Below are 27537 nucleotides of genomic sequence, written 5' to 3' on the forward strand. Positions count from 1 at the left end.
TGATAATTGTCATTTACTTTTTTCTATTAAGAGCTCTACTTGGCATGCAAGATTAGGATATACGTCTAAAAAAGTCTTCAATAGGTTGAATTCTATTTTGTCTTTAACACCCATAAAATTCAATCACTCCAATTGTGATGTCTGTCCATTAGCCAAACTTAGGCATTTATCCTTTCATTCAAATAATAAATTTTGTTCTGCCATTTTTTATTTGGTTCATTGTGACATTTGGGGACCTTATCGTGTCCCTACACATAATAATACGAGATTTTTTCTTACTATTGTGGATTATCACTCTTGATTTACATGGACCTTCTTGTTGAAATATAAATCTGATACTGCTAATACTCTTATAAATTTCTTCAATATGGTTGAGACTCAATTTAAGACTAGGGTGAAGCAAATGCGATCAGACAATGCTGGTGAACTTTCACTCACCGAATACCTCAATTCAAAAAGGATAGTGCATCAATTCTCATGTGTCAAAAGGCTTGAGCAGAACTCCATAGTTGAACGAAAACACTAGCATTTGCTCAATGTGGCTTAGGCTCTATTCTTCCAATCCAAGGCTCCAATTGAATTTTGGGGCGAATGTGTTCTGACTACCACGTTTCTCATCAACAGATTGCCAAGTCTATCCCTTCAATATAGCTGACCACATGAGAAGTTATTCTCCAAATAGCTAGACTACCATTCTTTATGAGTCTTTGGTTGTCTAGCTCATGCTTCCATCTTCCTTTCCAAACGACACAAATTCTCTTTACGTGCAGTGCGGTCAATTTTCATTGGATATCCTTCTGGCTACAAGGGATATAAGCTCTATGATCCAATCGCTAAAAAGAGTTGTATATCGAGGGATATTACCTTCATGGAGTTTGAGTTTCCATTTCAACAATTCTCTAAGACTTCCAGCACCATTGTTGATATCTTTCCTAATGTGGTCGTGCCTCTTTGCCTTCCCGATGTGACACCTCACTTCACCGCCACTAATGTAGAGCCACAACTTCAACAAGTCCGAGCTTCATCTCAGGTGATTCCCACCACTAAACCTCATCGAACATCTAGACCATCAAGACCACCTCTGTACCTCAAGGATTTTCATTGCCACAATGTTTACCACGTGAATTTTAAACATCTCTCTCAACCTCATTTTATTTTCATTGCCAATGTTGCTACAATTCCTGAACCCACCTTCTTCCATCAAGCAGTCAAGTTTCCAGAATGATGAAGAGTAATGGATGAAGAGTTCCAGACCATGGAAGACATGATCACTTAGTCTTTGGTGCCACTGCCCGCTGGCAAATGCACCACTGGTTGCAGATGGGTCTACAAAGTCAAATACAAAGCACATGGCTATGTGGATAGATATAAAGCCAAGCTAGTTGCAAAAGGATACACCCAACAAGCTGGTATAGACTTCAAGGAGACATTCTCACTCGTGGCAAAAATCACCACTGTTCGAGTGCTTCTATTGTTGGCAGCCATAAACAAATAGTCTTTGCTTCAAATGGATGTGAACAATGATTTCTTGAATGAGGATTTATTTGAAGAGGTATATATGGACCTACCTCTAGGCTATAATTCCGTAAATTCTGGACTTGTATGTAAGTTGAACAAGTCCATTTATGGTTTGAGGCAAGTTTCACGTCAATGGTTTTGCAAATTCTCTTCATCTTTGCTTAGCCACCACTTCAAACAATCGAGGCGCGATTACTCCCTTTTCACCTATAGTAGTGGCGACCAAATAGTCTACCTCCTTGTATACGTAGACGATATTATTCTGGCCAGTCCATCTAAGGACACGTTGTACAAGGTGCAAAAGTGATTAAAATCGCTCTTTAAATTGAAGATTCTTGGTGACTTTGAAGTATTTTTTGGGTTTGGAATTGGCAAGATCAGATGAGGTAATTGTTCTTAGCCAACATAAGTACACCCTTAGCATCCTTGAAGACACCAATTTCGCTGAATCTAAGCCTACCTCTTTTCCTATGGAACCCAATCTAAGACTTAGTAGCTCAGATGGGGAGTTGCTCGAGGATCCCGCGAGCTATAGAAGGCTTATAGGGAGATTGATGTACCTCACCATCTCGTGCCCGGACATCACTTTTAGCCAATTTCTATCCCAACCTCACACTATACATCTTTATGCCCTTCATCATTTGCTGTGGTACATCAGAGGCACTGTTGGTCAAGGCTTGCTTTTTTCGGAAAGCTCAAAGAAGAGACTAATGGCTTATGTGAATGCGGATTGGGCAGGTTGCTTGGATACTAGACAGAATGTCACTGGGTTCTATATGTTCATTGGAGATTCTCTTGTTGCATGGTGATCGAAAAAGCAAACTACAGTCTCCAGATCATTTGTAAAATCTGAGTATCAGGCCATGGCAGCAGCTGCTGCTGAACTCACATGGTTGAAGGGCCTCTTGTTTGACTTTCAAGTGCTCCCTCTTTTATGCTGTTTTGTGACTCTCAATCTGCTATTCACATAGCATCCAATTCCAATTTTCATGAGAGAACTAAGCACATAGAAGTGGTCTGCCACTTTGTGTGCGAAAAGGTGGTTGTGGGGTTTATTAAGCTCATTCATGTTTGGACGCAACATTAACTAGCTGATGTGTTCACCAAGTCAGTGATCCCAACTCAATTCAACAATTTCATTTCCAAGTTTGGCATGATAAATTTTTATCTACCAACTTGAAGGAAAATATTATGGATCATCTAAGTTAATTAGTCAGTAGCTTAACCAATAGTCAGTCATTCATATAACTCAGTTAGAGTTAGTTAGCTCTTCTGGGTTATGTACATGTATATATATACATACAATCTGTAACTAATTAATCAATAAGATTACTCATTTTTCTTTCTGTTTTCACGTGTTCTAATTATAGGGTATTCATTTTTTAATTTTATTTATTTTTAAAACAAATTTTGTGTTTATTTTTCTTTTAAAAAAGCTTTTATAAAATAATAATATAAATTTATCAAATTCGTCCTTATTAAACAAAAACAATTTATGAATATATTTTATTAATTAATAAAACATTCTCAATTTAATTAATTAATTAATGTTTCAAATGAATATTCCTTCTTAACTAAAGTATATGTTATTTTAAAAATTTTCAAGCTGATTGCATTTTTATTATTAGTTTTTAAAGAGAATAGATCTTTTTAATTTTTTTATTTAAAAAAATAAAATATAATCTTTTATTATTAATTTTATAAATAAAACTAAAAGATATATGAAAAAATATTAAAAAATTAAAAATTATACTTTATTTTTTTAATTGAAAAAAAAAAAGAAAATTCATTCCTGTCCAGACGAAAAAAGGACATAATGCAACCTTGAGATAACATATTGACTTTAGAGTCTTTATCATATATGCGCTTAATCTGTTTACCTTTTTCCCCTTTTTCTCTACCTTATTTTTGTGATCAAAATTAAACATGTGTATTGATAAGTCTAACGTGCTTTTCCCCATCTCTTTCGTCCTTTTATCTCATATAAACTTTTTTTTTTATACCTTTTGGTGTTTGAGAATGACTTATAATTATTGTTTTTCTATTATTGGAGTGTTCAAGGATTGGAGCAACATTAACTCATTAAGTGAGAAAAGAAGAAAGTGAAATTTGAGTATATACATATGTACAGGAGCGAAGTTATACAATATTTAGCAGGGATCAATATTTTTTTTTTAATTTTTTATTTTAACAAAAAAAATTAAAAATAACTATATATAAAAAATTACTTAAAAATAACAACGAAGACTTAGAATTTATTTTTTATAAGATAACTAAATATATCATATATTAAAATAATTAAACACAAATATCTCAAAATTATTTTTACATATTGTAAATATAAGTTGTTACATACTTGTTTTTAGGATCTTCAAATACTATTCAATTCCGTTTTAGACGTTTTCTATAAACTTATTAAAAAATGTATTATGTTTCATGTAAATAATTTAAATCACAACCATAACTTATGCAATGAAAAAATTAATAATAATATTATTAGAGCTGAAATAAATTAAAATTTGTAACTTATATTGTAAAATTCAGTTAATTAATAACTAATTAATTCATAAATTAAAATTTATTCTAGAAAATAAAAAATATGATTTTTATGGCTTAATATGATAGAAAAAATTAAAACGAGAATTTTAATAACTATTTTAAAGAAATCGGTCTAAGATTAGACCGGATGGGTCAAACCGAACAAACCAGACCCATATTGAACTCTTGACCCAACCAAGCTCAACCTAAAACTCTAAAACAGCAGTCTCTCTCCTCCCTTAACTCCAAACACGCTGGAAATTACAAGGAATGGGAGAAGAACACTCTTCCAAAGTTCTAACTCTCACTAGATCTTCAAACCACCATAACTTTTGATCCGGAACTCCGATTGTCGCACCGTTTGTGACCACGCGTTCACCGCGTCGAGCTCTACAAAATTCACAACTTAGTTCTTGAGGTCAACCACGTTTTTCCCTCTGAAATTTCAGACTTGATTTCGAAAATTTGGATGAAAAATGTTGAGATTTGTGAGCTTTTGATATTATAGGATGCAACTAGTTTGAAGGAGAGGCTTAATCTTATCTTTGATCCTTGGGTGTAGTAAGATTCTCAATCCTAGTAGAATTTATTGGTTATGATATTTGGGTATTGAGTGGGTATGTTTGAATGTGATATTGTGGTTTAGGAAGTTTATATATATGTGTTGAAACTTGGTTGAGGTTTTAGAAAGCTTGAAAAAATGCTTTGGTGTGCTAAAAATATGTTCTTGGAGGTGTTGAACCTTTGAGAGCTTGTGAAAAAGTAATTTGGAAGTGCTCCGGGTTGAGCGAAAAATTGGCCAATGTATGGTTTCGGTTTCCTGTATTTAAAATGTAATGTGGTGTGAAAACTTAGGCTAGAGACCCATAAGATAGGATTTGGACTATTGATGTTGTTGATTGGTTGAAATGAATTGTGTTTTTATGTATGTGATTAATGGATTTTGGATGTTTTGATGGTATGATGTATGTGAGATATGCATGTTTTGATATATATTTAATGATTGGTTGAGAATGAATTGTGGGTAGATCCATGTTGATAGTGAGGATGATATTGATTGTATGTATTGATGGTTGATGGGAAGGGTATTATTGAAAATTGGGATGAGAAAAGACATATGACATGATATTGTGTTTGAAATTGGGTTATTTGATTGAGATTGGTTAAAATGGTGGATTTGTGGATTGTGAATTTGATAAAAAAAAATGTTAACATATGAGTTGAGGAGGCTTGAAGTTGATTTTTAGTATATTTTGGTTGGTTTTGAAAAGGATTGAAATTGGTTTGTTTTGAAAATGGAACTTTATGATTTTGTATGAAAATGTGATTTTGGATCTACTTTGATGGGGTATAACTTGGTCTCTGATCCTCGATTTGTGTCAAACTTATTTAGAAATAAAATTGGATCTGCGATGTTTATGCCGTTCAAAGAACGGATGAAAAATGATTTGAAACGGAGAAGTTATGCCCGTCGAAAGATTGAGGTTTGAAACTGTAATTCTGGATTAGTGAAGATCCTTAGCTTTTGGGACTTTGTTTTGGTTTTATGTACTTACTTATATACTTATTATCTCCACTATATACATATATACTGTTTTAACTTCTCTTAGAGGTTATTTTGGAGAAACAGGTTCTGTACTTGTCTTTTGTGTGTGTGTGTGCGCGGACCAGTTATCTTCGCAAGCCGGGTCTTGAATTTTTGGATATCCGTATTTTCGGTACTCTCTTATTTATATACTCTCATTAGCTTATCCTTTATCTGTTTCGTTACGTTATCGATCGGAGTGTCGCGCTTTTCAGTTTAACGATTTTGTTACCCCTTTTTCTTCAAAGGCTCCAAGTTATAAACATTTTTTGCACTACTATATATACTAAATTTTATTTAGATAGGTCATAATACCTTGCAATCTCTAATTTATGACTTAAGAATAAGGCTCTGTGTGGTAGGGTGTTACATACATAGACATCTGAACTCGACATTTTTTCTTTAATTCAAAGTCATCTATTACTATTTCTGTACTAAAAGTAGCTGCAACTTCTTCTCAATGTAAATGACTAAATTATCTGCAAGAAATTCGTCTGTCATTTTATTCCAAAGCCTTGTTTTAACAATTTTTATTGCTGAGAAAGCTCTTTTGTTGTTGCTGTAGATACTGGAAGAGTCAAGACATTGCGAATCAGTCTACCAACCAAATGATAAGTTTTTTATTTTCTTGTTTCTTTCAATCTTTGACATAACTTAGAAAGTGTCCCAACATTTTTTAGATGATTCAGTATATCAAATTCATAATGTTGCAATTGAGCATTTAAAAGAATTCTTTCGTGATTAAAAAAATCTGAAGGATAAAACTTTTCAACTAAATTGCATATATTCTTAATATTAAACAACTTAAAATCGTCTTTAAGGTCCAAAGCAGTACTTAAAGTCAAAAACTCCATAGTTTTCTCATTGAATCTATTATTTAACTCTTGTATTTGAGAGTCAAATGCTGCCAAAAATACATCTACTTGATAATGATGCTCAATTGTTATCTTTGGTTAATGAGATCAACCTCTTCTAACCGTGCATTGTGTACTCATATCAGTAATGTCAATTTCATGTTTCTCACAAAACTTCTTAACAATCTCAAGTAAATTGCACCAACCATTATCCCTCACTTTTGAAGAAGTGGTTTTGATGTGGAAACAACATACATTGCATTCAAAATATCTTGAGATTTTTGTTGTAATGCTTGGCACAAAATATTAGTAATCCCCATAATTTCCTTCATCAAATGTAACGAAAAAATAAATTCAAACCAAGAAGCTTGAAAACGACGACAATGACTTGTATCGCTCGAGAATGGATAATTATCAAGTATTGGTTGATTTGGTCCATCTTTAAGATAAGCTCGACGAATTCCATCTCTTTTACTTAGATGAAACTTCTAAATCATTGGTCGAATTCCTAGATCTTTTACCAAATGACATACTTCAATTTGTTCAGGATTTAGTCATGGGCGCTTTGACTTTGAAGTATCTTGTTGAGGAGCTAAAGTATTCATGTTTGATGCCTCAAGTATTGAAGAGGTTGGTGTTGATGTAACAACTTTAGAAACATTTGCACTTTTCTGGCTAGTCTTTTTAAAAAAAAATGTCTATTGTTTTCATCTTGCCCATGATTTAACTAAATTTCCACAATTGAGAATTTACATAGATAATAAGATAAACATTATGCAACTTAACTAAACTCAATTTATTTTATTTTTGTAAATCAATAATATCAATGTTACAAATAATTGATAATAAAAAAAATTAAAAACAATACATGCTAGGATAACATAATTACATGATTATCATCTTCAATTTTTTTTTAAAAACCTAAATTATTATTATAAGATTATAAACTAGATAAATAAATAATATATAAATTATTAAAAAAATAAATAAAAGAAATAACTTACAAAAGAATGAAGAATGAGAGATGATAATGAAAGACTAAAGACTATTTAGTATCTTCTAAGTTGTAATGATAATAGAAATATAAAGTGATGTTTTGTTTTCTAATTCAAAAAAGAGAAAAGAATTGAAGAAGTGATTTGTTGGCTTGTTATTGCTGCCTATTCAGATTCTTCACTTTTAACATGGATTATAACTTTTCTTTTAACTAAGCATATGGCCTATAGCCTAAATAAGTGAATAACACACTATTTTTCAATTATTCTTTAGTACACCCCCTTTTTGCATTATTCTCGGAATGCAAGAAAAGAAAAAATAGCTATGTTGTATTGTATTAAATTGAACTAATGTGTTGAATTACATTTTAACTACACAATGACACCTATTTATTATTAAGTACGAGACAAATAACGCAACTAAAATATAAAAATGAAAAAATAAACATTTATATAAAATATAAAAAGAATTAAATATTTTTTTAATTATAATTTATTTTTATCACAATAAGATTATAATAATATTTTTTTTGACAGAAAAATATACTTCCCTCTAAATATATAAGACAATATCTTTCAAAAAAAATTAAACTTTTTTTAGATGACTTCTCTCTTGTTTGATAATGTTTGTTATCGAATGATATAATATATTTATATTAAAATTTTTCTCACCTTAAAGACACAACAACTAATCAACTATAGGTGGATAATGCGTATTACTTTCCACCATTAATGTTCAATGGCTTATAAGTAGAATAATTTTTTCCTTTCATTTTGTTTAATTTTTATTTCTTTTTCATAAAAATCAATTTGACTATTTTTACAATCTCTCATTTAAAACTATTTTTAAAAAAAAATTTAAATTCATATTTCTCATGTATTTGATAGATTGTAATAAGATCTATACCATTCAAACTTACTAGTGTTAATTGGCTTTATCATGACATTTGCTAGGTTATCTTTAATGTGAATCTTCTGCATATTTACACTCCCTTTTTTTACTACTTCTTGAACAAAATAATATCGTACTCCAATATGCTTTGTCCTTAAATGATAGATTGGATTCTTTGCAATTTGTAAGGCACTCTATCTGACACAATATACAGGAATCTTCTACTATTTGTGTCTGAGTTCCTCTATTAATAACCTTTAGATCTAAATGATTTTTTTGTATGCTTGTGTCTGTAACTTAGATAGCGAGCTTACAACTCCTCTTACAAGTATGAATAGATATGCTGTAATAAATTTTTTTTTATCAATATCACCTACAAAGTCTAAATCAATATATCTATTAAAAATAAATTCTGATCCTCCAAAAAATAATGCACCATTCGAGGTATCTTTGTTGTATCTTAAGATCCTGTTAACAGCATTCCAATGTTCTTTACCTAGATTGTCATAAATCGACTTACCGTCGCAATATATAAGATTTTCCACCACTGATGCATGCGGTACTCGAGATATTTTCATCCTCTATTAGGGCACAAATCTAAGGATAATTTAAAATCCATAGGGAGTAGAGTTAAAAATTGGCTTATATTCTTGCATTTTAAAACGTTGCAAGATCTTTTTTAAATAACTCTTTTGTGATAGTGAAACCGTCTTATCCTTTTTGTCTCGATAGATTTGCATCCTAAAATCTTGTTTGTGGATCCCAAGTTCTTCATAACAAATTTTCTAGCCAGTTGTGTCTTTAACTCTTGTATTGATCTTCGTTAGGGCCAACTACCAACATACCATCCACATACAATAGTGAAGTGATGCAATAATTATCACTAGAGCGCTTGTATTAGGTACAATGATCTGAATTAAGTCGGTTGTATCCAAGGCTAATAATAAAGGAATTAAATCTCTTCTACCAACACCTTAATGCTTGCTTTAGACCATATAGAGATTTAGTTAACCTGAAAATCAAGTCTTTTTTTTCAAAGCCTTCTGGTTGGAGCATATATATATATCTTCAAGTTCTCCAAAAAGAAAAGCAGTGTTTATTTACATCTAATTACTCTAGATTCAAGTTTTAACTTTGTTTTCAATTTCTTGAATATTACAAGCACCTCTGATTTCTTTTTGATTGGGTATACTAAAGCCACCTAGAATAATCATCAATAAATGATACAATATATTTTTCTCCATCTACGGATGTCTTTGGTGGCTCCCATATAGAATAATGAATTAATTCCAATATATACTTTCTCCGAGCAGTTGATTTACCAAATGTTAATCTATGTTTCTTGTTTGTCACACGATTCTCACAAAATGGTTAATCTTCAAGTCCCGTTTTGACATGTGGTTCAGTTTGTGATGCCATGTCATCAACATTTCTTCTTGGCTTATTGAAGTAACTAATGCTTCTACCTCTTGCAAAGTATCTCTTGTAAGCATCTATAGATTTGCTGTAATCTTTTCTGATCTTATTACCATAAGAGCACCCTTAACAACTTTCAAGATCCTACTTTCAACACGTGTCTTGCAAAAAAATTCATCCAGTTGCTCAATCGATAACAAATTCTTCTTCAATCTTTTTTTGTGTCTTACCCCTTGAAGTGAATAAATAGAACCATAAAAAAAGGGTTCATAAGACATTATCGTTTCCCATTAATACAGATCCTTCCAAAACAAGTTTAAAAGTACAAAACCAATCACAATGCAAATTCATGTGTCAGGTTGCTACAATAAGTTGTTTGCCATCTTTAAACTGAATTGTTGCTTCATCATACAAGATTTCTCTATCATCAGTGGTATTTGCAACGCATCCTTGAGAACTTGATCCTTTTGGAACTTTCTCTATACTCTTTTTATTCCTACAATCTTCAAAAAGCAAGTCAACTTCAAAATGCTTGCCCTTGGTGTGAAGAACCAAATTTTCAGCAAGAACAACTCAAATTATCATATAAAATGGGAAGAGCTACTAGACAAGTGATTCTGAGTTCTGCAAAGTGTTTCTGAAACCATACAAATTTAGTGGTTGTGTATGCTAGACATTTGTATTCTACCTTTGTGAAAGATCTGCTCACGACTTGCTTTTCCTACTGCAGCAAAATATGAGGTTGCTTTAAAGATACATGCAGAACTTGTTTGTTGACATTCTATCATCATGATCACTCGCCCAATAAACATCTGCAGATACAAGGAGTCAAAATAAACACATAGGGTGAATGTGATACAATGATTAACCATACCTGCCAAAAATCAAAGTATTCATTTGACTGCTTTCCAATGACGTTGGAGCAGATTATGCATGAATTGGTTGACCTTATTTACCACAAAACCAATTTGAGGATGTGATAGAGTGGCATATTGAAGACTCCAACAATTGATGTATAGATGTACATAGATCGGATCCGATTCGATATGATCAAAATCTCAATTTCATCCGTAGTAAAATAATTGAATTAGATCCAATACTTGTATTTTGTAGGCTTGGATCCGATCCCATCGATGAATTTGTGGATCGAATCAAATATCGGATATATCTGCAAAAAAAAAAACATAAAATCAACAAAAATTAACAAAATTAATAGAAATTAATAAAACTTAATAGAAACTTAAAAAATGAATGAACATAACTAGGTGATACAAAACTAAAGAGAATACCAATTATATGTGGACAAGAATTTAACAAAAGAACAAAAGAGAATATGGAGTTATGATTACAAAACAAAGGCAGTGGTTCACATTTAACAAAAGAACAAAGCTGTGACTAAAGAACGAAGGATGAGAACATAAAACAGAGAATGAGAGGCTAGTGAGGCAATGATGAACAAAGGTGGCGACAAACAGAGGGAACGATTTTGCGACGAATAGAGACAGTGATTCAGCGATGAACGATGAATTATGAGGGCTAGGTGTTGGTTTAAAAATTCAAAAGTTAAAACTCAAGCTTGGTCATAGATATAATCCTAAATCGACAAATAACTCTATCAAAATTTAAATAGATTGTCAAAATTCAAATCAAATAATCAAGAGTTTTAAATTTTGGGTCGTACTCCCACAATAATAGTTTCTTCCATGTTCACACATTCGAATAGCTCTAAATTTCTCGATCTCCTCACGAATTAACTTTAGATTGTTGAAAAGAAATCGGACAAACAGCATGCAAACGACAGCTAAAAGAGAGAAGGCAGTCGCTGCACATTCTATCATTTTATTGACTACATGTGCTTTTGAGGGCCCCACTCATTCAATCACTTGCTTGTGATTGTAGTCATTTTCCAAAAATTCACTAGCATTTACATCGCATTTTCTTACATACACAGTATATAATACCTCTTGCAACTTAACACTCAAAACCTATGTTCCTGATAACTATTATTGATGTGTTAGATCACTCCACAAACCACTAGCTACATTTATTCATATCAAAGATGGAAAAATTCTAGGATATAGGGAGGGATTAATCCAAGCTACCATGTAAGCATTGCACTAATATCAGACTTTATGCATTCTATAAGATCTGCCAGATTTTTCTAAGCTATACCATCATCAAACTTTTAATATTTTTTAATAATTAAAATAGCTTACCATGATCCCGAAATGTGAGATATGAGTTCTAAGTTACAGCAAATACAAACCAAACAAGACATACGTAAATAAAAATAATAGTATTCCTGGATATACCATATTTTGAGCATAACCCAAACAATAAAACACACAAAACTCATATATAAAAGACTCCCAGTAGCATGCATCACAGGAATGATCTAATGTGAATAAGATATACAATAGCATGTGTTATAGTTGTAGAATCTTGTATAATCAAAATCCTACAACTTGGTAGTGCCTACTTAGGAGTTTTATTGGCAAGATTCCTTTGTATCCTCTTGCTTTGACAAACTTTTTTATAGATGCAAATCTAATTTTTCATTTTCTCTTCTTTGTTGGCCATACCACTTTCGGAATACTGCGAGTAATCCATAATTCAAAACTTGTTTTTGTATTCCGCAACTAACACCATTTCAAATTTTATGCTTCTAAAATCTCACCCCGAATATTTCCAAACTTACAGTCAAAAAATAAATGATACAGTTTCTATATTAACACCACAAAGGACACAATCAGACATAGATACTTGGATCAATCCATAAAAGATACAATTTCTTCTGTCATTCACAATTCACCAATTGATGATAAATGTCAGGAGAGTATTTTCATCATTTTAGAGACAAAATGTAGAATAATAATCTTATCATATGTAATGATCTAAATAGTAAAAGAATTACATTATGTCAGTTTTGGACGTCAAAGAGACTAATAATTTATCTAAAAAATAGTAGTAATAAAATAGCAGTAATCATAAGGCTCATTAGGTTAAGTAAGACAACAAGAAATCTAAAATTCATTTCAAGTTCATTAGGAGAAAAATTTGAATATTGTTAATCATAATTAAATTTAATTTGTTGTTAGAATTTGTCAACAGATTTTATTTAATTTTGATTTATTTAGTAGTATTTTTGTGTTTAAAATTTAAATCAAATCTAATCTAAATATACTAATATCAAATATATTTAAATTAATTATTATATCTTTTAGGTGTTTGATATTTAAATCAAATTTGATCTAACTAAATAAGATTATATCTGATTTAAATTAGTTAGAGTTAATTTTAGAATCATGTTTTTTATTTAATTTCAGATTTTATTGCTTTATTCTAGAAAGATTTAGTCCAATTTTAGATTAATCTGTTAGAGATCTATTTAATCATTTTTGTGAGATAATTTGATCACTTTTTGATGAATTAAAATTTTGGGTTGATTTATACATATTTTTATCTTGTGTAATCAAGTGACATGAGTGATTTGTTTTGCTTGTTGTATGAAGAAATTTGAAGAATCTAGTCTAATATGATTCTTAATGTTAGTTTTTTCAATTTTAGCCTTTTGATTTAAGTTGTGAATGACAGATTGTTTGAAAGTCTAATAGAAAAAATTCTTCTAGTGATCTAAGTTGTTAAGAACATATTTTTTAAAAGTCTAATAAAAAAACCCTTATCTATTTTTCTGTATTTTTGTCATATCTTTTTTTATTCTTTCATCTCTCATTCTTATTTTTCTCTAATTCATTCTATTAAAAAAGAGCGTAATCAAAAAAATTTTACAGCCGCTAACCTCACTTTTTTTTTTACCTCAAATAGTTGTGACATGTGAAAATGTACTCCACCTCCTTCGTCTCGGAATTGAGAAATATTTCTAATTAATTTGTTGAAAAATTTCGCAACACCCGTGAAATTCTCTATCCCTATCAGTCCTCTTTTACCATTTTGATAAACTCACATGAGTGATTTAAGAATTTAAACTCCGGATTATTTTCGAACTTTCTAGCAATTTACTGTTTTCCACAATCAAAGGACAATAATCAGATAAATCTCTTTGTCCGCCTTTCAACGTCGTCTCAAAAAACTCTTCAATCCATCTCACGCTAACCAATATCTAATCAAAATAATTGTACAATTAATTCTAAACCCACATAAACTTTCGATTATTCAATTCTAGAACCATCAGTTCTATATTTTATATCCATATTTTAAAAAACTACTGTTCATACGGTAAATATACTAACTCATTTCTTTGCTTCCTCTTGTCTTGTTCTAATAACAAAAGCAATAGCTTAGGATTGCATTAGAAATTAGCTCTAAGATGCTTTTATAATTTTGGCTAATTGAGAATTAACATGGCATTTTGTGCGTGTGTGTGGATACACATGCATGCTTATAACTATATATTTATTCACATATTTTTGTTCCTTGAAAAATAACATCACAGAATGATTTGTTGAAAATTATGAGGAAGAGAGGTTATTATTACCTATTCTCTTACAAATAAAACTAGCTTTCCTTCCCTTTCTTTTAAAAAATAATTACAGATATAAGTGAGATTAAATGGATGATGATCGTTATCATTATCCAATCTTCTAGAGCAAGTTTGATTTATATAATGTGCCACCTGGTTTTTTCTATTCCGTCAGATATGAGCTGATGCTGAATTTTCAGCACTAACGAGTTGACAATGCCCTTATAGTATTTAATTTTCATATCATATGATATCATATCATATCATAAAATAAAATAAAAAAGGTCATTCAATACTTTTGCAAATGTAAAATTACCATAATATCCATTGACTTGGAGAGAATGATGAGAGTGGACCCACATAACCTACTCCCTCATATATGGATGGAATTGTCCTCATTTGGCTCCTTGGATTGGTATTCGGTTTCTATCTCCGCGGTTTTGGTTTCACCAATTTTCCCATGGAGCGCACACAATATTGGTGCAGTCCATGTTATTTGGAACACGACAACCTCGTTACGTTCCATTCTTGTTTTGTCCCCCAACAAAAATTGAAGTAGATAAAGGAATATTAAAGAATTCTTTTCCTTATCTATGTATAATTATCATAAGGGTTTAATTTTATTTATTCTTAAAGCAATACCCTTTTCTAACCATTCGATACTGCTAATTTATAATTTTCTTATTTCAAATTTACAGTTAAGAATTTTACAACGGATATTTTATTTTAACAATCACTCACTCTTTTCTTTCTCTTAATTAAGAGAAAGTTAGAACATTTATACGAAACAACTAACTTTAAGAAAATTAACTGAAAAAATATAAAATATAAAAAGATTGTCTATAATATAAATATTTATTTTTTGAAATGAAAAAATAATAAAGAAAATTAAAAATTTTATCATAAAAGCATTTCAAAAATATTAAAATAAAAAAAAACATTAAGATGTGTCAAGAAGTTAGTTCAAACAGTTTTAGATATTTCAAAAACATATATTTGTCAATATCGATTATTTCATTTTAGAGAATCAAATCGATATACCTTTTCAACCAATCATGATTCATGAGTTAATTTTAAGTTTTTTTAAACATTATCGTCATAATTTATTTTTTGGTACATAATATGTATTGTTTCATAGTAAAAATAATCATCTTAATTTTTCTCCAATTACTTAAAATTTATCTGAAATAAGAATACATTTAATAGAATTATAAAACATAAAAAGGGTTTAACCATAAGCATATTAAAATTAAACTTATGATATTGCTAAGATCCTAGAAAGCAGCCACTTCCTGCCCACGGAATGATAAACCCCTGAACCATACCAGATCAGATAATGATCCAGCTTTTAACTAATCCAATTAATATTCTATTCTTAATTCTATTCTATCCATGCGCTTTTTAATATTTACAATTGGCAACAAAATATGTACATGATTGTACGTACATCATTTTTTAAAAGACCAATCTTGTGTGCTACAATTCTCTTCACAAGCTCTATCACCAACTTTTTCTATCATGAATTTCAAAAACTAATTAAATGAAATAAATATATATTTAATTTATACGTGTAGATCAAATGACAATTTTAAAAAGCTGTTCGTGTGGATTCTTTATTTTGTTGTGAGGAATATTATTTTTGTTCTGATTTGTCAACATAATTTTAAGAATTGAAGATTCGATTAGCTATGATGGATATTGATGGAATAAATAAGTCAACTTCGGTTAACTATCCGCTGTTTGCAATTTTTATTACAAATTCTAAAAACAATTTTTCTCTTACATTTCCATTCACACTTCCTAAGTTCCTATCCACAAAAAAGTTCAACGTACACATTATTTCAACATCTATGTAAACAGATAAAAGCAAAACGTGTTAAATAAATTTATAATAGTAGAGGAGTAAATTCACTTGCTATTGTTAGAGAAGGGCCGTAGCTCTTTAAAGATTATGTGCTGCACGTTTAAAGATGGAATGATGATAAGTACATAGTGAAAAAAAAAGACTATGATACTTTTTAGTATGGTTTCAATTTTGGAGTCTTTCGAAGAAATACAAAACATTAGAGGTAGAAAAAAATTGGTTGAAAAGTTTGGAGAGGTTATTGAAGTAGGATTCTTTAGTGTTAGAGACAAAAAATTCAGAATTGTAAAGGTAAAAATTCGAATTGATAGAGAAAAAAGGGTTAGAGATAGTCTGTGACTTACTGGACCGAAACAAAAGGTCATGGAGATTGGTGTTAGATATGAGCGTTTGGGTAAAATTTGTACCTATTGTGCGTACCTGGGGTATGTTATTAAACACTGTAACAGGTGATGGTTTCAGTGGCTAAGAGAAGGGGGGGTTGAATCTTAGCTCCTGTTTGCTGTCACTTGCTGGACTTTAGATGAGACTTTTCTGTTTTATCTCGTCCCTAGTCACGAGACATTTTCATTTTGTCTCGTCACTTGGCATGAGACATTTTTGATGTTGCATCTTGAACAATGAAAACAGAATTGAAGTAGGAGAGAGAGAGAGAGGATAACGTCCAGATATATCCTGGTTCAGCTGCTAAGTGCAGTGCAGCCTACATCCAGTCTCCATCACAACAATGATGGAATTTCACTATAATCATACAGATTACAACTTGTAAAGTGCTAACCCAACTTACAAGGGGATTCCTACAGAATCATGAAACACAACAAAGATGTACAAAGGAACTCTAAGACATCTATGGCTTTTTCTTTTAATTTTGCACTCTCTGCCTTTTTCCGCTCTATGGCTTTTTCTACAAACCTCACTGTTTGCCTTTTTCCATGAGACTCAAGACATGACAAAATTAAACAGAAAAATATTAAACAGAAAACATTGAAGGAGAAGAGAACTACTAGCTTAGGAAGCTCTGAGAACTCTGTGCCTTGCACTCTCAAATCTTACTCTTTTCCTTGATTCAAACCATGACTGTTCACCTCTTTTATAGAGAAGTGACGCCTTCACAGTTTGAAAACCAGACCCAAGCTCAGCTTCTTTTCCTTCAACAAAAACCGGTTCGGCCATACAGAGAGAAGAAGTTACTCATGCAAAGACCAACATGCAAATACCTCTAGTCCTTTCTTGGTCACCACTCTTCATCAATCCGAGCGCTCCATCCTTGGCTTCCTCTCCAAGATGGATTTCTGGCCCTTGATGCTTCATGATGATGATGACTTCATCTGCTTCATCTTCTGCCTTCAACCATCACTTCGCCACTCTAGCTACTCCCTATGGTGGTTGATCAGAAATGAAGACAAGTCACGCCTCCAAGATCCTTCTGCTGGCCGAATCTTCTTCTTTTTCTTTTTGGGTATGAAGAAGCCAGGATCTCATCACAAAATCTTACCATAAGTGATGCAGATCTTAGCCACAGCATACTTTTCTCTTTCCTTTTTGTGCCATCAACTTGATGGTCTTCAACCTTGCTTTTCTTTTCTTTAGGTAGCACCAAGTAGCTTCCATGGTTTCCTGAGTATTAACCGAAGAGAGAAGCAAATGTGAGAGAGAAGAGAGAGAAATTTGAACTCAAACTAATGGACAATGATGAAATGAAATTAAAAGTTCCACTTCCCTAGCTTAGAGTGGCGTGTATCATTATGGCTGCCATCAAATCAATCTTCTCTCTCTTTCTTATGTTTCCAATGCATTAATTGAGTTTGAAATCCTTCAATATAATGAAGTGGAATCCGTTGGAAGCATTTAGTTACTTCATTTGCTTCATGGATTCGGTTGATGCATGGAAACATTAATAGTTTGGGCTTGATTGCAATGAGGGATGTTCTTGGCCCAATATAAAAGCATTTGCTTTCCTGATGAGATTTGGAGCATGCTTAAAACAAAATGGAAAGCATGTAATCCACTTGGGCTTAGAGTAATCAAAAACATTTGGGCCCAAGTAACATTAAAACAGCCATTTTTTATTTTATTATCAAAACTAAGGCTGAATGCAAATTGGGCTAGCACCATCTTCTTTTTATTTCGGCCCAATTTAATTCCTGCATTACAAAAATTATTAATTAGCATATGATCAAACAACATTGTATTAATAATTTTGTAATTATATATTTTAACAATGTTTGTTCATCACAAAAATTAATTTGGAGTTTTCCAAACTCATCAATCTCCCCCTTGATGACAAACATTATTAAAATTGAAATGGAAAGAAATTTAGAGATTGAGTAAAGAATACTCCCTTTTGAGTTTGAATTTCTCCCCCTTTCAAAATGTCACATGGCTCCCCCTTAATGTATGCTATTTTACCAAGGGAAGCATAAAACCTGTAACAATTTAATCAATGCTTCAAAATAACAATGTTATTCAACATATTTATTTGAGAATGTTGAATGCTTGATTTATGAGCAGAGTTTAGTGATAATCAAAAACTTATTTGTTATCATAATTGATTTTCTGCTCAAACATTAAACATTACAAACTTAAAAAAAACTTTTTTTTTTGTTCAACATATCAGAGCAAAAAATCATGAAGGAAAATTTGTAGAGTAAAATAAGGCAGTTTTGGATATTTTAAACAATTTACATGATCTGCCAAAAATGTGTTTCAAGCAATCAGTCTATCAAAAAAAATTAATCCACAGCAAGGTATCAAAACATGCATAATTATAATCAGATGCCAAATCAGAATTAGCAAATAATAGGCATTTTTCGAACAAGGGAGATCATGAATTTTCAAAAAATTGAAAATTTCATCCCTGTTCCTATTCTTCTTATCCCCTGTTTTTCTTTGTTTCCAATTTCAATTTTGGAAACTTATTTTCCTCCCCCTTTTGTCATCATAGGGGGACACCTGCACAAAATATGATGGATACCACAACATAAACATAATAAGACAGCAAAATAACATGAGTGTTTGACAGTATCACAGAGCAGGGAGTTTGAAGTTACGCTCATACAAAAAAAAACAAAAAGAAAGATTGAGCCTACTTAAGCCAATATCAAGTAAAATAAAATAAATACTAATCATCAGACAGATTGTAATCAGAATCTGCAGCATCTTCCTCACTGCCAGCGCCCAGATCTTTTTCCAGATTTTCCAGCATCATACCCACTCGCTCTTTGCATCTGCCCCAGGCACGTTCATTTTCATAGGCTAGCTTTCGAGCAGCTCTATGGAATTGAATCATGAGAGTGGACATGTTAGAGAATTCGGTGAGGATTTCCCTTGATGACTCAGTTGCCTTAGAAGATTCAAACTGACTTTCTAGATCACTATCCATAGGCATCGGTTTCTTGCTCTTTGTCCCTTTTACCGCACCACCACCTTTGATCATGGAAGTTTTGTTCTCCACAGACTCATTGGTTAAATCTACCTTATAGTACTCAAAAACACACGTGAGAAACATTCCATAAGGCAGATTTGCCTTTTTGGTACTTCTTTCACAGTCCCACATATGTCTGATCATAAGATAAGCAAATGAAATAGGAGTAGAAGTAACAAGGGCAAAAATGATTAAAGAATCAGATACAGTTACCCTATTGTGAGAACCACTCTGTGGAGTTAAAATGTGGGTAATGATGCGATGCAGCAATGAATTTGTTGGTCCAAGAGCTTTATGAGTAGGAACTGTGCCATCTAATCCAGACATGTTTGCACAAATATGGCTGAGAACCTGTTTGTAACCGATCCCAACATGATCATCCCATTTGTCATTCATGTATGCTTTTGGTCCCTCGTCCGTGTACCCGAGGGCAGCACCCAGGGTTTCTGAGTTCAGAACCATATGCACACGTTTCACATAAGAATGGAGGGCACCATCAATCATTCTGAGGTTCGCATAAAATTGCCGAACCAGTTTCGGGTATACCATCTTGTGAATGTGTAGCAGAGGAGTCCACTTGAGGTTATCAAACAGAGGTTGCAAGATAATTCCTTTTGTTGACAGATAATCAAGATTCACCAGGTAGGAAAGACAGATATGCCTCTTTTCCAGAATTTCTTGATGAAATTCATAAAATGCACATGTCAGGAATCTGGATGGATCAAAATGAGAATGAGGCTTGTGAAACCTGTTCTTGAACTCCAGTGACTCAAGATTCGCTGGTTCCCTGGTTTCATGCAACACGAAACCTTTGGGCTTCTGAGAGCCTTTTCTTGATGGTGTTGGTGTTGCCTTCTTGGGTGACCGCGGTGGTGGAGATGGAACGGGAGATGTCTGAGACGATTCTTCATCAACGCTGGGCTCCTTATTTTTGCCACGGCCAGAACTCTTGTGAGCAATCTTCTTTCTCATGGTGGATGTTGGTTTGGCCGATTGAGAGGGAGAGGAAGAAGATGTAGAGTGAATGTGAATATGAGTGTGTGTTTGTGGAGTGAACGGTTTTTGAGAGAGATTGATTCTTCCACTTTTTCTTGAAGCGGTTTTCTTTTTCATTATGGAGAGAGACGATGGGAAAGGAAGAAGAAGGGTTGGCCGAAGGTGAGAAGTGGAGGGAGGTTAAGGGAGCATTAAATGTTGATTGGAGATAGAATGATGGGAGTGGTTAATGATCATAATGGGCGGTTATTAACCAGGGCGGTTTTCCAAGAATTTGAAAAGAGGATTCCTAGAATCAAGGGATTACTTGGAGAGAGAAAGGTTTGATTTGACATTAACTACTTCCAATGAGATTTGAAATGACACTCAAAAGATTTGATCATCATAAAGTGAGGAGTCATTAAAAATTCAATGAGAGGTCAAACTTGATTATGTGGGCCCATTAAAGTCTGCGCAGCCTCCCCCTGAACCATGGCCCATTCAACCTATTCTGAAATTTGTCTCCTGCTTTCCTGCGAGACAAACCAAACAGAATCAAAAATTCACAAATTCTCAACAGATCTTAATTCTATCATTCCCAAACTGTTTCTTAAGGTGCAGAATCTGTCTTCACATAAGGGTTTTGTAAAAATATCAGCAATTTGGTCTTCAGATTTTACAAATTGAATATCAATAGTTCCCTTTTGCACATGTTCTCTAATGAAATGATATTTAATTTCAATGTGCTTTGTTCTTGAGTGCAAAACAGGATTTTTTGAAATATTTATTGCACTCATGTTATCACAAAATAAGGGTATGCTATTGATCTTTAATTTGTAATCTTCCAATTGAGTTTTCAACCAAATTAATTGTGAACAACAAGCAGATGCGGATATATATTCAGCTTCAGCTGTGGATAGAGCCACTGTGGCTTGTTTCTTGCTTGACCACATGTTGAGTGAGCTTCCAAGGAAGCAACACATGCCCGAAGTACTCCTTCTATCCACTCGATCTCCCGCATAATCTGCATCACAAAACCCTACTGCACAAAAGTCATCAGATTTTGGATACCATAAACCATAATCACATGTTCCCTTAATATACCTAATGATGCGCTTAACAGCCGTTAAATGGGATTCTTTTGGGTGAGATTGAAATCTTGAACATACACCCACACTTTGAACAATATCCGGTCTAGAGGATGTAAGATACATTAGTGAACCGATCATTCCTCTATACCGTGTCTCATCCACATTTAGGCCATCATCATCTTTATCAAGTTTAGTGTTAGGATGCATTGGTGTTCCCATTGGTTTGGAATTTTCTAAACCAAATTTCTTTATCAATTCTTTTGCATACTTGCCTTGGTGAATAAATGTACCACTAGGAGTTTGTTTAATTTGGAGACCAAGAAAGAAGGTTAGCTCTCCCATTAAACTCATTTCAAACTCACTAGTCATGAGTTTTCCAAACTCTTCACACAAGGTCTCATTGGCTGATCCAAACACAATATCATCCACATAAACTTGAACAAGAAGAATGTCATCATTAGAAACTTTAATGAACAAAGTAGTGTCGGTGGTTCCCCTTTGAAAATGATTTTCTAATAAGAAGGCACTAAGCCTTTCATACCAAGCTCTAGGAGCTTGTCTAAGGCCATAAAGAGCCTTTGAAAGTTTAAAAACATGATTAGGAAAATCTTTATGTTCAAAACCGGGGGGTTGAGCCACATACACTTCTCTATCAATAAAGCCATTAAGGAAAGCACATTTAACATCCATTTGAAACATTTTAAAACCTTTATGGGCAGCATAGGCAAGAAGCAACCTAATTGCTTCCATTCTAGCTACCGGAGCAAAAGACTCATCAAAATCTATACCCTCTTCTTGATCGTAACCTTGGGCCACTAATCTAGCCTTGTTACGAACAACTTGTCCATCTTCCCCAAGTTTATTTTTGAAAACCCACTTAGTACCCGTTACCTTCTTACCATCCGGATGAGGTACTAAATTCCAAACCTTATTCTTGTCAAATTGAGCTAGCTCCTCTTGCATGGCCTTGACCCATGATGGATCTTCAAGAGCTTGTTTGACATTGTTGGGCTCCAATTGTGACAAGAGAGCAAAGTTGCTAGATTCGGTTTGCCTTTTGGTGGAGGATCTTGTGTTTACACCTTGAGAGGGATCACCAATGATGAAATCATGAGGATAGCCCCTCATAGACTTCCATTCTCTGGGCTTTCGGACAGGTGTTGAACTTTGATGAACTTCTGATGGTCTCACTGTTTCAGTTTCTCGTGTCTGCTCAGGAGACAAAATGGAAGTTTCTCCTTCAATCTGACGAGATAAAACAGGGCTGACAGATTCTTCATTTTCCACAGTTTTGGAATTTCCTCTACTTGTTCTATCCTCTTCACAATCTGAATCATTTTCCTTTACAATACTGGGAACTAAGTTAGAATCACAAAAGGTAACATGTATGGATTCCTCTATGGTCCTATGCTCTTTGAGATAAACTCTATAAGCCTTGCTTGTGGTGGAATATCCAACAAACATTCCTTCATATGATTTTGGATCAAATTTTCCAAGGTTTTCTTTATTGTTAAGTACAAAGCATTTACATCCAAAAACATGAAAATACTTAAGATTTGGAGGGGTTCCTTTCCATAGCTCATAAGGAGTTTTCTTTAACCCTTTTCTAATGATTGTTCTATTCAAAATATAACATGCTGTGTTTACAGCTTCAGCCCATAAAAGTTTGGGAATTTCATTATCACATAGCATGGCCCTAGTCATTTCTTGAAGGCTTCGATTCCTTCTTTCAACCACCCCATTTTGTTGGGGGGTTCTAAGGCATGAAAAATTATGAGAAATCCCTAAGTCATCACAGAATTTTTCAAAATCTTGATTTTCAAATTCTCTTCCGTGATCACTTCTCAAATGGGCAATTTTCAAATCCTTTTCATTTTGAATTTTCTTACAAAGGGTGGAGAAGGCATAAAATGCATCATTCTTATGAGCAAGGAAAAGTACCCATCCAAATCTAGAGTAATCATCAACCACCACAAGACCATAGTGTTTACCTCCTAAACTTTGAGTTCTAGTAGGACCAAAAAGATCAATATGTAACATTTCCAATGGCCTTTTGGTTGATATTCCATCTTTTGACTTAAAAGAGGATTTTACTTGTTTGCCCAATTGGCAAGCATCACAAGTAAGATCCTTATCAAACTTGATGTTTGGAATTCCTCTAACCAAATTCTTTTTAACTAGCTTAGAAATTTGGTACATGCTAGCATGACCCAACTTTCTATGCCAAAGCCATTTTTCAGATTCAAGAGAGGTAAAGCATGTTACATTTTGTTCCTTTAAATCCTCAAGAGTTAATCCATACACATTATTACATCTTTTAGCTTTAAAAAGAACATCCCCAGTTTTCTCACAAACCACTAAGCAAACAAATTTTTTGAAAATAACTTCAAAACCCAAATCACACAATTGACTAACACTAAGCAAGTTATGTTTTAATCCATGTACAAGAAGAACATCATTTATACAAGATGAGAGATTTTTACCCACTTTTCCAACAGCAACTATTTTTCCTTTAGCATCATCACCGAATGTGACAAACCCTCCATCATATTCATCAAGCTTTATGAAGAAGGCTGTCTTTCCGGTCATATGCCTAGAGCATCCGCTATCCATGTACCATGTGTTCTCTTTTCTTTTGGATGCTAGGCCCACCTGCAAAACAATGCTTAAGAACCCTTAGGTATCCAAATCTTTTTGGATCCTTTAACGTTAAACCATCTTCTATGTCCTAAGCCATTGTAATCAAAAACAACTTTATAAACCTTGTCACCAATCATTCTTTCACCAAAGAAACATTGAATGGGAAAGTGTCCATTTCGATTGCATAGTCTACAAAATCTTGGAGTTGCTGTTTTGTTAAAACAAGTTGGGTCTTGATACTTTGCATCATTTGAAGATGAAGCAATGTTTTCAAAATTTGATTTTTCAGATTTATAAAAACCCAAACCAGCTTTATCATAAAGAGGTTTCTGACTAGCCAAGATTTGATTTAAATTTTCAGAACTTTGGGTGAACTTGGCTAAGTCTTCTTTAAGTCTGTTAACCTCTTTGAGCAACTCTTCATTTTGCTTAAAACAATTCACATATGCAAGAACTGAATGATCACTTTCACAACTTTTAATTTGGGCTCTTAACTGCTTATTCTCTTCAACGAGATCACAAACAGTTTCGGCCTCTCTTACTTTTTCTTTTAGAAAACTGTTTTCAGCTTGAAGAATGGTGACTTGTTGTTCAAGTTCTTGATTTTCCAACAGAAAGCATCTTATTTTTTCAGAAAGGTGGTCTATCATAAGATGAAGATCTTCAGTGTTAGGGTTATGAAAGACTACCTGATCTACATGATCTGCCATAAGACACTGTTGGGACTTGGTTTCTGATTTCTCATCATCATCTGAGTCATTTTCCAACTCTTCCCATGAAGCCATTAGTCCTTTCTTCTTTCCTTTTCTTGGCTTTTCTTCCTTCTTCAATTTTGGACAGTCAGATTTGAAGTGCCCTAATTCCTTGCAGTTGAAGCAGGTTACTTTGCTAAGATCTTTCTTCGTCCTCCTGGAGCTGCCGCCTTTGCCTTTGAGCTTTGCCATTTTCCTGAATTTTTTTGCAAACAACACAAACTCATTTTCAGAAGAGTTATCACTGGATTCATCATCCAGAGGGTTAGTCACAGAAGAAAATGCAATTCCTTTCTTTTTTGAATCTTTTTTCAAATAGGAGTTTTCAAAAGCAAGTAAGTTTCCTCTCAAATCATCAAGTGTCATGGAATCTAGGTTGCTACTATCAGAAATAATTAGAGCTTTTGTTTCCCACTCTTTTGTGAGACACCTCAACACTCTTCTCACTAGCACAGATTCTGAATGTGTGATTCCAAGAGCATCTAAGCCAATAGTGATGGCATTGAACCGCTCGAACAGTTCATCAATGGACTCTCCTTCCTTCATTGTAAACATTTCATATTCCCTGTTCAACATGTCTGTCCGAGTCTTTTTCACAATGGTAGTTCCTTCATGAGTGATTTGTAACTTGTCCCAGATTTCCTTTGCCGTTGTGCATCGTGATACTCGTCGGTACTCCTCAAAGCTGATAGCACAATTGAGTAGATTGGTTGCTTTGGCATTTAACTCCACCTTCTTCCTATCTTCCTCGGTCCAGCTTGCTTCTGGCTTAAGGGAGGTTACTCCTTGAGCATTTGTGGTAGTCGGAAATTTAGGACCCTCCAAGATGATCTTCCAAAGTCTGTAATCTACAGCTTGTACAAATATCTTCATCCTTTCCTTCCAATAGGTATAATTTTTCCCATTGAAAAGAGGAGGTCTGTTGCTTGATTGTCCCTCTGTCAGATTATAAGACACCACATTTGTGCCACTGCTTTTCGCCATTAGGATCTTTACTCCAAGCTGCAAAGCTTGATCTCTTTGAGACCAAGCTCTGATACCAATTGATGGTTTCAGTGGCTAAGAGAAGGGGGGGTTGAATCTTAGCCCCTGTTTGCTGTCACTTGCTGGACTTTAGATGAGACTTTTCTGTTTTATCTCGTCCCTAGTCACGAGACATTTTCATTTTGTCTCGTCACTTGGCATGAGACATTTTTGATGTTGCATCTTGAACAATGAAAACAGAATTGAAGTAGGAGAGAGAGAGAGAGGATAACGCCCAGATATATCCTGGTTCAGCTGCTAAGTGCAGTGCAGCCTACATCCAGTCTCCATCACAACAATGATGGAATTTCACTATAATCATACAGATTACAACTTGTAAAGTGCTAACCCAACTTACAAGGGGATTCCCACAGAATCATGAAACACAACAAAGATGTACAAAGGAACTCTAAGACATCTATGGCTTTTTCTTTTAATTTGCACTCTCTGCCTTTTTCCGCTCTATGGCTTTTTCTACAAACCTCACTGTTTGCCTTTTTCCATGAGACTCAAGACATGACAAAATTAAACAGAAAAATATTAAACAGAAAACATTGAAGGAGAAGAGAACTACTAGCTTAGGAAGCTCTGAGAACTCTGTGCCTTGCACTCTCAAATCTTACTCTTTTCCTTGATTCAAACCATGACTGTTCACCTCTTTTATAGAGAAGTGACGCCTTCACAGTTTGAAAACCAGACCCAAGCTCAGCTTCTTTTCCTTCAACAAAAACCGGTTCGGCCATACAGAGAGAAGAAGTTACTCATGCAAAGACCAACATGCAAATACCTCTAGTCCTTTCTTGGTCACCACTCTTCATCAATCCGAGCGCTCCATCCTTGGCTTCCTCTCCAAGATGGATTTCTGGCCCTTGATGCTTCATGATGATGATGACTTCATCTGCTTCATCTTCTGCCTTCAACCATCACTTCGCCACTCTAGCTACTCCCTGTGGTGGTTGATCAGAAATGAAGACAAGTCACGCCTCCAAGATCCTTCTGCTGGCCGAATCTTCTTCTTTTTCTTTTTGGGTATGAAGAAGCCAGGATCTCATCACAAAATCTTACCATAAGTGATGCAGATCTTAGCCACAGCATACTTTTCTCTTTCCTTTTTGTGCCATCAACTTGATGGTCTTCAACCTTGCTTTTCTTTTCTTTAGGTAGCACCAAGTAGCTTCCATGGTTTCCTGAGTATTAACCGAAGAGAGAAGCAAATGTGAGAGAGAAGAGAGAGAAATTTGAACTCAAACTAATGGACAATGATGAAATGAAATTAAAAGTTCCACTTCCCTAGCTTAGAGTGGCGTGTATCATTATGGCTGCCATCAAATCAATCTTCTCTCTCTTTCTTATGTTTCCAATGCATTAATTGAGTTTGAAATCCTTCAATATAATGAAGTGGAATCCGTTGGAAGCATTTAGTTACTTCATTTGCTTCATGGATTCGGTTGATGCATGGAAACATTAATAGTTTGGGCTTGATTGCAATG

The 27537-nt window shown here is 33.6% G+C and overlaps 1 long non-coding RNA gene across 1 annotated transcript; it reads left to right on the forward strand.

Annotated features, from left to right (window-relative positions):
* Nucleotides 1-5624: 5624 nt before the first annotated feature.
* Nucleotides 5625-10695, forward strand: LOC130970515 (uncharacterized). Its single transcript, XR_009082072.1, has 3 exons — nt 5625-5774; nt 6207-7125; nt 10529-10695. It is a non-coding gene; the product is annotated as an uncharacterized LOC130970515 (long non-coding RNA).
* The last annotated feature ends 16842 nt before the right edge of the window (nt 10696-27537 follow it).

The sequence above is a fragment of the Arachis stenosperma genome, chromosome 3 (genome assembly GCF_014773155.1).
Source record: "Arachis stenosperma cultivar V10309 chromosome 3, arast.V10309.gnm1.PFL2, whole genome shotgun sequence".
Lineage (NCBI taxonomy): Eukaryota > Viridiplantae > Streptophyta > Magnoliopsida > Fabales > Fabaceae > Arachis > Arachis stenosperma.